The following is a 12,585-nucleotide window of genomic DNA, read 5'->3' on the forward strand; positions in this document are numbered from 1 at the left end:
GTGTGTGTGTGTGTGTGTGTGTGTGTGTGTGTGTGTGTCTGTCTGTCTGTCTGTCTGTCTGTCTCTCCGCCTCTCTCTCTCTCTCTCTCTCTCTCTCTCTCTCTCTCTCTCTCTCCCTGTGTGTGTGTGGGGGGGGGATGTGAGGGGTTATTTTTTTCACATCATAATTTTAGCTTTGAGTGATATGCTAAAGAGATCCTTTAGTTATGTTACACTTAGGTACCGATTTTTTTTTCATGTGGGTATACATTGCTAGTTTTTCTGGAAATCTTGAATGTTTTCATCCAGTTTTTAAATGAGTACTCAAGAAGTCTAAGAACTAGCTTTAAAACTGAAGCAAGTCTTAAAATGTCAGGAGTGGGCAGGGAAGTGTCTCACTGTTAAGAGTGTTTGCTGTCCAGGTATAAGGATCTGAGTTCAGGCCCCACATGTCATGTGGTCTGTGACTCGTAAGTAGACATGAACAAATGTCTACTCATCCCAGATAGAGAGCTGACAGCAGACATGCTGAGCTTTAAGGAGTGACATTAGCAATTATTACACTGCACCATGAAAAAGCTGTGTGTCTCCACACATGTTTACAGCCCAGGTCTGAAGACGATCGTAGAGACAAGATTCCTGGTGTTTATTGACTATTCAGCCTAGATTTTTAAAAAAAGTGAATTATGAGTTCAGTAAGTGACCCCTTATCAAGGGAAGAAAGATGCCTAACATCTTCTACTGCCCTCCACATGGTCATGTATACACACATACACATGCATCATATATAACATACATACATACCTTACATGTGCATCACATAAAACACACATAACACACACACACTTATGGAGATTTTTCATCTTGTTTTGGAGTCAATTTGCATTTTCTACTGGTTAGTGACAGTAAATATCCTTTCACTAAGTTCCTTGACCAAAATACTATGCTGTGCACTTAAAACTGTTCTTAAGAGGGGGTGCCTCACATTAAATATCTTTACTACAGTAAAATAAAACTTCAAAATGTGTGAATACATGTGTGGGCATGCAAATACACACACACCAAGAGTGTTGGGCACTTTTAAACTTTCAGTTGCTAAGTAAGGCCAACACCGGTCTAGAGTCTTTGCACAAGTCCAGAAGGACAAATTGCAGGACAGCATCTTGTAAGAGGGATACTGGAGCTGTCCCGGGTGCTGATCACACTGTGCTGGCAACTTCCTGTTACATGGCCATGCATCTAGGTCTAGTCTGAAACTTTTTCTTATAAGTAGTCACTTGATCATACTGGTACTTCATGCTAAAATGAGTCATGCTTTACTAAACAACAAAGGGATTCAGTGGACGCATAATGTCATCTTTTAGAACTCATATCACTGGCTGTAGTGTCTATGATGGATACTGTCTGAATATCTGAGAAAACTGTTAACACAAGGATATATAAACTGGAGTCATATTATGTTCTAATTATGGATCAAAAAGATGTGCTGAGACTCCCAAATGTCTACAAACCCTGACAGCCTCACTGAAGCAAGATGTAAAGCTGGGAGATAGCTAGGTTGGATTGAGATCTAGCAGTGTGGTCAAGGTCCAATTTTCTAGAATTAAACTAGACTACCAGATATAGCACCTTGAGGTAGCCATCATTCTGTATTTCTGAGATAATACTGCTTATGACACAGGTTTTAGTGAGTACAGATTGCATTTAAATAAGTTAATATATATGAAATGCCAAGGATTGACTCAGCTCATAGTGAGTGCTCAGTAAATATAAGGCATTTCAGAGAAAGTGATAATTATAATCCTGCTGACACAGATGTCGTTTTGAATCTCAGGTCTGACACCAGCTGTGCAATCCTAACTCTTCCACATTTTAAGGCTTTCCTATATAAAGTGTAAACACATGCTTCTGGTAATTAAAAGAGGAAATTTAACAGGAAAACGTGATGTCAGGCATGTAATAGATAAATAAATACATAACACTGGTGTATTTTATTTTCTCCTGGAGCTCCCTGCTTTTCTATAACCTGACAGATGCTAGGATATCATCTAAAAATTCAAGTAGGCCCATGGTGGGGGTGCACACACGTCCATGAATGTTTGCATATCTTTCATGACGGAATGCATAAGTGTCACTTAATGATGGTTGAATCACAGAAGATGTTCCAGGGCCTCCTGTGCCTTCTTTGTCACCAAGGACTCCTCTAGGGCCACTGCTTGTTGACTTGCTATTAAGGAGCTTTTGAGATAGATTAAAACAATAGCATCAACAGAGGTATAATTTTCTTCCATCTCTCTTTAATTAGCTGTGAACCACAGGGCTTTCCAAGTAGCAACAGGATCTAGGGAGGCAAAGGGAGCTGAAACCCACCATTTGAGGTCTCAGAATAAGAAGTACTTGTTAAACACCATTCTGAGAACTGAATAAAAGATGCCGCCAGCCATCCTTTTTATCTTTTCACAAAACAAACCACTGTCTGCCGGCCCATGGCCAATCCCAGCCTAGAAAATTAGCATGACTGCTTTGAGGCTAGGAACCTGAAAGTAGGAGTTTTGGAAATGCAGTGGAGCATAGATACACAAGTCAGGAGGCTTGTCACTCACAAGACTTCTGGGATTTCTGGGCCCTTTATAGTTCCACCTTTCTCACCCTTGGTTTTCTTCTCTGTGAAAACTAGAAATAGTTAAAACTCAGCTACTATTATCCAAAATCTACATGCAGAGCTTACAAGAATGCAATGACATTGGTATTTTATGTCCATTTACCAATCAGAATACTAAGTACACAGCAAGTTGGAATGTTGGAATGGTTTCTTACACACACAATTACAAAATACTCAAATATATTATCTCTCTCTGGATTCTTACAAGCAAATCAGCAGTCATAATGTAGCACTTCTGAGAGTAAGGTTCCACTTTTCTGCCCAGTTAGGCTCTGACTGAAACAGATTGATGATTTCTCCACTCTGCAGTAGTGTTGTGCATCAGAGCTTGCTACAGGTGGAATCTCTGTGTGCCCACCACTGACATGTGAAAAATCTTACCCACACTGTAATGTATTCTTCTGAGCTGTTTAGGTTAGAATGTTATGAGAACTTCATGAGTAAATGAAGAATGATGTAGCATAAGTAGGCTCTAGAGACCTCCTTTGGCCTTCCACTACGAGTCTACAGTGAGAAGGCAGAGGCAGACCTTCACCAGGTATCAGTCTCTGGCACTTTGCTTTGTACATGATCCCTGAGAAAAGCAAGATTGTCCAACTCAAATATCATATTCCTGAAATATCCTCTTCCATCTGCAATAGTTGTGTGAAGTTAGCAGAGACAATGAAAGTGAATTGAGCCTAAAGCATTCAGATAATGGATGTTTAGAGGGCCAGCAAATCTCTCTATATAACAGGAGCTGGGACAAACTAAGTAGCTAGAGAAAACATGCTTCCTGTCTACATGTTAAGCTGACTGTTCTTTGGAATGCTGGTCATACATGCACAAAGCAAACTAAACTAATGATACTGTGGTGATGTAGTCTAACATACAAAGTGACTTCCACCCCATAGAACAGTGGTTCTCTGCCTTACAGAAGCATTGCAATTTTATGAGGTTCCATTCGCCAATTCTTGATCTTCGAGCATAAGCTACTGGTGTTCCGTTCAGGAACTTTTCCCCAGTGCCCAGGTATTCGAAATTCTTCCTCACCTTCTCTTCTACTAGTTTCAGTGTATCTGGTTTTATGTGAAGGTCCTTTATCCACTTGGACTTGAGCTTTGTAGAAGGAGATAAGAATGTATCAATTTTCATTCTTCTACATGCTGACCTCCAGTTGAACCAGCACCATTTGTTGAAAATGTTGTCCTTTTTCCACTAGACTAGGTTTTAGCTCCACTGTCAAAGATCATATGACCATAAGAGTGTGGGTTCATTTTTAGGTCTTCAATTCTATTCCATTGGTCTTCCTGCCTGTCTCTGAACCAATACCATGCAGTTTTTAATCATTATTGCTCTGTAGTACAGCTTGAGGTCAGGGATGGTGATTCCCCAAGATGTTCTTTTATTCTTGAAAATAGTTCTCACTATATTGGTTTTTTGTTATTTCAAATGAATTTGCAAATTGCTCTTTCTATCTCCACCTGGGTATCCATCCCATGTGCAGTCACCAAAGGTAGACACTGATGTGGATGCTAGAAGTGCATGCTGATAGAAGCCTGATCCAGCTGTCTCCTTAGAGGTCTGCCAGACTCTGACATATACAGAGGCAGATGCTCACAATTAACCATTGATCTGATCATGGGGTTCCTAATGGAAGAGTTAGAGAGAAGGCTGAAGGAGCTGAAAGGGTTTGCGGCCCCATGGGGAGAAGAAGAATACCAACCAACCAGAGCTCCCAGTGTCTAAACCACCAGCCTGGGAGCACATAGGGAGGGACCCATGGCTCCAGCTGTATATGTAGGGGAGGATGGCCTTGTTGGGCATAGGAGGGAGAGGAGGCCCTTGGTCCCATAAAGGATGGATGCCCCAGTGTGGAGGAATTTGAGGGCAGGGAGATAGACTGGATGGGTGGGGGCACACCCTCACAGAAGCAGGAAGAGGGGAGATGGGTGGGATAGGGGGTTCTTGGGTGGGAGGGGGAAGTGAGGAAAGGGGATAACATCTGAAATGTAAATAGAATTTCCAATAAAAAATTACAAAAAGAAAAAAACAAAAGAACATGGTTCTCAACCTGTGGGTCATGACCCCCATGAGGTTGCATATCAGATATTTATATTATGATTCAAAATAGCAACAAAATTACAGTTATGAGGTCACAATCAAATAAATTTAGGGTGGGGGGTCAGCACCACACAGAGACTGTATTAAAGGGTTTCAGCATTATGGAGGTTAAGAATCACTACCATAGAAAGTTTGGTGCAGTAAAGGAGCACTGGATTTTCATGGAAGCTCTGGAGAGGATTGGTTTACTCGCCAGGCAGTGAGGGATAGATGGAAGCACTGCTCATACAACATGCCACCTCTACTGGGCTTCAGCGGTTCTGCAGACGCATCCCCATGACATCTTTAATGGTCAAGCAGCATCAACCTCAGAACTGCTGGGACTTTCAGTGGAGCAACATTATGAGAGGTGTGGTCAGCTCAGTCTGGCGTTTCCAGACATTCTAGAGCAGTGGTTTGATGCTCAGCCTGATATCACTGAACTTTCATTGATGGTCAATTCCTGCCCTCCATGTTGGGGACTTCCTTGTTTCTAACTCCCAGCACATCTTGTTTCACAGACGACATTGGCTATTTTCTTGGTCTCTTAGTAAGCAACTCTACTGTCCCACTACAGCTGGGCTGTGGATGACACACTTGACTTTGCCTATCAAGATTTGTCAAAAAATAACCCCATATGGCTTCCGGGTTTTTTTGGGGGGGGTGGTTAGGGTGGGGAGGGGGTAGCCTGGATGAGCTGCAGTTGAAGTTCTAGTAAAAAATAATAAAAGCACCAAGAAAATTAGATCAGAACTAGAGGTGAGAGAATTTCTCTTCAGAACTAACCAAACCAAATATATGCAGAGACCATCGCAGCTGCCCCTCATCCTCTCCAAGGAAAGTTAACCAGCCAACAGGGTTTCCCATAAAGTCCTGCAGGAAAGTAGACTGTAAAAAAAAAAAAAACCCACCAAGTCTTTCATGGACTTTGCTAGGGCTCTGTGCTGAGACATTCTAAAGTTACAATCCAATCTGGGAACTAGAGCATGGGAAAAGGGAACATTATAGCTCCTGAAGATCATGGTTGTTGTTGAAGCCCTGCAACCTCTGAGACAGTGTTAGGTAAAATAAGTAGCTTATTTAGAATCTTTATGAACTAGAAATAGACTCATGAGAAAGTGAAAACCCATAGTCACCCAGCTTCAACCTCATCCACTAGCCACCCAATGCCTACAGTAAGCATTTGCAACTTTCTCTAGCAAGAAAGTGGATAGATTAGATGGCTGTTCCTACAGCATTTATGGAAATCCATTAGGCAACTTTCAAATTACCTTCCTGGAGGCCTGTCATGGACATCCAGGTACCTTTGGGAAAACATAATAGTCTGTATGATATATAAAGAAAACTTTATTGATCACACAGATAGAAAATTAATTCCTCTCTTAGAATATTACCTAAACGTCTTCTGTGCTTTGTCCCATAGGATGGAGCTTCCATTTAGCAGGATGTTTTCAGAATAGAATGACCCAACAATCCAACATCACTCTCATGATAGAAGACCAGAGAAGTGAGTACAAGGGTACCATCCTTATTACAGATGAGAAACAAAGCAAAGCAGGCATTCAGAGATGAGGTAAAAGGGCACAGGGAAAAGCAGAGAGCTCTGTCTTCTTCAGTTGTGCTGATGTTTCACCTTCTGCTATCTACCTTTGGTTTCTTCTAGCATGGACAAACACTTTCTACCATCTCCATTATCATTTCCCTATATTTCTATCCCGTCCCTATCAGGGTCTACAGTCTGCAGTGGGCAGAGTTTGACCTGGCCTTTGTCGAAACTCAGATAATTCTTCCTGTCTCACTAGGTCTGACTCTTATGGCTCTCTGCTGACAATAACAAAAACCAGATCTAGAGTGCAGCAGCCGATTATACAGAATCAGTAGCATCTTCACGCCTTCTGAGAGTCAAGAGACCCAGATTCCTGGTCCAGGAATTCCACTTATGAGTTTGATGACATCAGAAAAGTGGTTAACTATTAGGGTCTCAGTTAACTTGTCTTTCAAACAGGAAAAAACATTTCCCCATCTCTCTCCTAAGCACATGGGAGGAATTATGAAGCAAAAATGGGTCAGAAATATCAAAGCACTTTACAAACTGGAGACAGTACATTTTTACAAAGGTATATAATTATTTTTATATGAGGGGACACAAATCAAATATCCTCAAGGGCCAAATAGTTTAGAAAGCAGGCCTTTTTAGTAAATTTGTGAGGGGGGCTACAATCCACAGGAAACTATAAAGGCTGTATGTTTTAGCTATTTGATAAAAGATAACCAGTTGGCCAAAACATACCTCATAGTTAAACTCTGAGGAATACCATCTTGTCGGTCCCATTTCCACCGTAATACTTCCTGAACTCTGAAGGATCATGAATCTGTACATACAACCAACAGTATCTATCCCTTGAAAGCCATATCGAGAATATGCCTACAGCAGAGTCTTTAGGTATAAGTGGATGCCACTGAGACTACTATCATGTACCTGTATTCATAAACAAATTTAATTCTTTTTAGTGTGTCATTCTCCATCAATGCACATGAATCATATTGAACTTAATCACACAGCAACCAGGGGAGGAAGCATCACTTTTAACTTTAAAGGAGATTCCATAAGCTTAGATGTTAGGAAACAACCCTAAGTACTGTCAAACTTAAAATAGACTGCCTAAAGGCTATAAGAAAGTACAAGTCATATCAGCAGAGGAGTCCTTTGTGATGGTTTCCAGATACGATCTGGATGTGGCAGAAAACCAAGAACACTCTGTGTTGTGTGTACCAGATTGCTGAGCATTAAATAAGAGAATGACATGTGGGCAAGAACGAGAAAGAGAACAGGTGTACTTTGTGGGGTTCAGGAAAAGAGGGCCTTGGGTTGACAGGTTCCCAAGATAGCCACATATACATATGCTCCTGGATAGAAACACACACACACACACACACACACACACACACACACACAAAGAGGGGGGGAGGAGGAGGAAAGGAGGGAGAGAGAAAGAGAGACAGAGAGGCAGAGAGGCAGAGAGAGAGGGGGAGGGGGGAGAGAGAGTTATACTCCTCATGCTTCTCTAAATGACACAAGCCCCACTGTTCACAGGTCCAAGTCCCTCTAACTTGCAATAATGCCTCACTTGGAAAAGGGAAGCAGATGTGACTTAAGGATCTTAAGATCAGAAACATCTCTTGGATTATCCATGTGTGATTCCCATGAAATCCAGATGCCCTAATAGAAAGGAAGAACAGGAAGAGATGGTGCCCTGAGCTTGAAACAAATCCAGGAAGGTGGTGTGAAGACAAAGAAGTAAGAGATTGACAGAAGATGCTCTCAATGATTAGAGCAGCATGCCACAAGCTAAGCAAGGCAAGCAACCACCAGAAGCTGACAGGCAAGGGATGGACTCCCCACTAGTGTCTCTAGAGAGAGACTGTCCCAGGCAACATCTTGAATTAAGGCCATGGACACCAATTTCAGATTTCTCACCCAGGGCCCACGCTCTTGAGCTCTCCTTTGTGCTCAGGGTGAAGTAGCTCCTTAGTGCTCAGGGTTCTGGTATTTGCTATTCTCCCTGTCTCATTCCAGATTTTCAGTCATACAGCTGTCTCCTTACTATGTAGATTTCAACACAGAGGCTGTTTCATGAGACAGAGCTTCCCTGGCCAAGCCAAGATCATGCCAATCATGCTCTGTTTCGTCACCCCCCCTTCATTATTCTGTTTTGTAACACTTAGTATAATTTTAAAGTCTCTCGAGCATGTATTGATTTGTTTTTCATCTACTTCCCTCCCATTCAAATAAAAGTGCTTCTGTGTCTTGTTTGCTGGTGTGTCCCTGGAGTCCAAGACAGCACCAGCATATGGTAGGCACTCGACAGATCCTTACCAACTTAATGAATGACTCTCAACTTGGGCTGAAAATCTGAGTTATGTGTGGGGAATCTTTAAAAATACCAACTCCTCAGCACAGAGCAGATATTTCAAGGCAGTGAGAAGGGGAGTTCTACAATTTTTATACTAATATAAGATACTCAAGTGCTTTGGTAAGTATACAGAGTAAAGGATCAATGAACTAAATACTGGGGCAGAACACAAACCCCTCTATTTACATCTACAGCCCCAAGCATAGACTTTTCATGTATATCTCTTTACACATATTAGATACCACACACACACTAATACTCCTTGCATTGCTGTTTATACCATTATATACATAACTAGCAATGATTAAAATGAAACTATCATCTCTCAGGTTCTTTCTTTGTGGTAGGCGGTAGGTATATAGACTGGGTACCTAGCTCTAAGAAACCTCATAGCCTATTCACTAATAATAGACTGTATGCTTGTGTCCCACAAAATTCATAGGCTTAAATCTCAACTATCAACTTCATGTTTTTAGGAGTATAATACTTACATAATTAATCAAGTCATGGGATTGAATCTCTAATAGATATGATTGATGACCTTATGAGAGAGCCTGCGAGCCCTCCCTGCCAACCTGAAAATGCAATGATAAGACTGCCATTGTCAAACGTAGGACGTGGCCCCTCACTTAGCATCAAGCCTTCTGACATCTCTGATACATAAATACTGTTTAAGCATCCCATGCACGTCAATTCACTATCCATATCCAAACTGTCTAAGACAGTCCCCAAAGCAGTTCAAGATTCTAAACAGATTAAAAGGTCAATACAGAGGGCATAGAGATGAGAAGGCAGGAAAGTGTCAGAGGCCAAACTGACTGGGAATATTTAAAATGAAACAGGAAACATATGACTAGTGTCCTAAAGGCCAGAAGTTATTTACATTAGAAGAACAGAATGAAAAGAGGAGCACTTGATGCCAAGGGAACACAAATTTTCAAAATATAGAAATTAGTGTCTTTGTGTAGGTATATATAAGTTATTCAGCTTATTTCTTTTTTTTTATTCAACAGAAGTCTGCCTTGATTATCATGTGTCGTGTCAGTACCTGTGCTAAATGTAGCCAAGACCACGAACCCAGATCTGTGACACTGAAATCTCCAGTTGAAGGCTGAAAATACATATTATGACAAAATGACCTATGTGAACATTATTCATAGCCAGTGGTGAGGATCATTAGTGGAAAGAATCTCTCAGAACCAGCTTACATTGAAAAGAAGGAACGGACCAAAAGGGATTAAGACTAAGCTAACTATCTCCTGGAATGACTGCAAAGCACTTTAGACAATCCTGAGGATTCCCAAGGCAATTGCTACTTCATCCTTACCTTCTGAGGCCAGCCTGTAAAAATCCTGGAACCTCCAGCAGCCTCACCATCACAGACTCTTGTGTTCCACTTGAGTCACTGTTCACTGAACTCTAACTTGTGCAAGTTGGAACAAGATACTTTCTGGAGAGGCCAAATCTCGGGCCATTGAGCCTTCTACACGAGATCCTGACAATCTTGAGCCAGCAGCTTCAAACCACATGTGTGGTATGGACGGGGTCCTAGAAAGAATGAAGCTGCTCTCTTGTTCATTTCCCAGGACTGTACTCTGGAAACTTGGATCAGACCAAGCCAATTCCCCTGTCTCTGTTAGCCCACCTCGTGTAGGAGAAAGCCGCATGTCATTCACCAACTGCTGCAGAGCCAGTCCAGGAATAAAGGGCTCACCTCTCCCATCTCCTTCATTTGAAGGACAATCTTGCCTGAGGCACAAGCAAAGCTCCAAATTGATTTAATTTGAAATTTCAAACTGCCAGATCCAGCTCTGCTCGACCGCCATCTGCTTTTCCAGTGTGCAATGACACTGGACCTGTTTTTATTGTGTTTGCTCAACCAAGTCCACCAGTAAAATATTACTGATTTCCCCAGCGCCTGGGTGGTTTGTGAGCTTGGGGTGATATTCGAACACTCACCAAGCTCATCAAAGTTATGAGCAAAATAATTTTTCTCTTAAGAGGGAGGGGAGGAGGGATCTGGATTCATCACTAGGGCATATCGCTATGTGACACTTTCAGCTTTCTCTGCACAGAAAAGTAAACAAGTAAATTGCTTCTGGCCCCAGGATCCATATACTTTTTCTGTAGAGATAAAGCTTCACAGCCAAGCAAGGAAATGAGTACTCTGTGAAGACAGAAATGGTGCCATCCCCCAAGTCTCTCTGCCTCCCTCTACATATGCAATTTGACATTACCTGAGACTGGATTCATATTTATTCCCACACTGATTCTGTTGCCTGCATTCCCCCCATTCCCATGGCCACTATAGCAGTTCAGGCCCAGGAAAATAGGTAGCTTTCTCTGCCACTATTGCTATGTTAATTTAAAAAAAAAGTGATGACCAGATCACCTTGGTTGGTAAGAGTCTTCTTCATCAAAGATATCAATGTCCATGTTTCGTCTTTAAAGAAAATAAGTCATAGAGTGGCTTTGTCATTCCTTCCCTTTGAGGCCAGGGAAGTATGAGCTGTAGCATCAGCACCATAGATAAAAGGCCTCTTAGCAAAGTGGTTGACAGTCTGGAGCTAGCACAGCCTATATTGAAATGCTGGCTCTGTAGCCTACGTGTTGTATGTGTTGTTGTCTGCTGGCTCATGTACAGTGAGGAAAATAACAGTACCTAATAAAAGCTGTAGGCAAGATTGAAAGATTCAGTATTCACAGAATACTAAGAATAGAATTTGATACATAGTAAGCAATCAATTATCAACAGAGAAATGACATATATATATATATATATATATATATATATGTGTGTGTGTGTGTGTGTGTGTGTGTGTGTGTATGTATATATATATATATATCCTTCAGATATATCTATATCTACGTATAGATGTGTATCGTCTGTGCATTTTTGAAAGTATAAAATCTCACTACATTGCTTGACTCAGGCTGTTTCCATCCTAGAATTGCCTTCATCTGTAATGGTCTAGCTGGAGAAAGTTGGCATTCTTCTTTGAGGCTCATGTGAAAGGTCTCACTCCAGCATGTCTTACTGGATTCCAAAGGAGTGAGTCTTGGGACCTGGTGACACACTTGACTTCAAACTGTAGCATTGTATTCTATGTATTATTGAAAGTTTATTAACCCAAACATGTCTTGCTTGTCTCATGTATGTGTGAAATGGGGATAGAATTGTCCCTCTTGCAGAGTGTCTATGTTATACTTAATGTACTTTATTTCTCTTAATTTCTCCCTTTGAGATTGAATGCAGGTAGAAACCATTCAATTCCTCTTCGGGGCTTGTTCCACCTTTTAGGAACTTGAACTAGAACTTGAAGTCAGAACTTATGTTGGTCAAACCATATATACTTAGGCACAAAAGTAAGATGTACATATAGATGTTTACAGCAAAGCAAGACAGTGTTGACTGTACTGACTATCCTCCATTCTTCCTAAGCGTTAACTCAAATATGCCAATCATAGCAAGAGCTTTTTCTTAAAACAATAGTGGAAGCAACAATTGATTAAATCCCTTCATCTATAAGCCAAAGTACTTTATGACCTTGCCATACCAGCCTCAAGTTAAGGGACAGCCACCTGAAGATGCTGTCAGCCTTTGCTGATCCCACTGTACATTGTGCACAGAAGTCATGACTTCCAGTCTTTATCACAAGAGTCTTTTCATATGGAATTCTCATCTATTATCTCACTAACTGAACTCCTACCCTAGTAACTAAGGCCATTCTCTCTCTCTCTCTCTCTCTCTCTCTCTCTCTCTCTCTCTCTCTCTCTCTCTCTCTCTCTGTCTGTCTTTCTCTCTCCCCTATCCTCCCTCCCTCTCTCCCTCCTTCCCTCCCTCCCTCTATCTCCCCTTCTTTTCCTCTCTCTCTCATACACATCACTTTCCCTGAGTCTATATTCATTCTCCATACTTCAGACAAGTGGACAAATGAATACATTAGC

General features: G+C 41.4%; 1 protein-coding gene and 1 pseudogene across 1 annotated transcript in view; both read right to left on the reverse strand.

Moving 5' to 3' along the window:
* LOC114637584 overlaps nt 1-11,073 on the reverse strand; it is a 75,959-nt pseudogene extending 64,886 nt beyond the window's left edge.
* The window catches only part of Dab1 (DAB adaptor protein 1), a 1,070,329-nt gene that overhangs the window by 831,966 nt on the left and 225,778 nt on the right, over nt 1-12,585 (reverse strand). The window lies entirely within an intron of this gene.

This window comes from Grammomys surdaster, unplaced genomic scaffold (genome assembly GCF_004785775.1).
Source record: "Grammomys surdaster isolate TR1022 unplaced genomic scaffold, NIH_TR_1.0 100, whole genome shotgun sequence".
NCBI classification, from domain to species: domain Eukaryota; kingdom Metazoa; phylum Chordata; class Mammalia; order Rodentia; family Muridae; genus Grammomys; species Grammomys surdaster.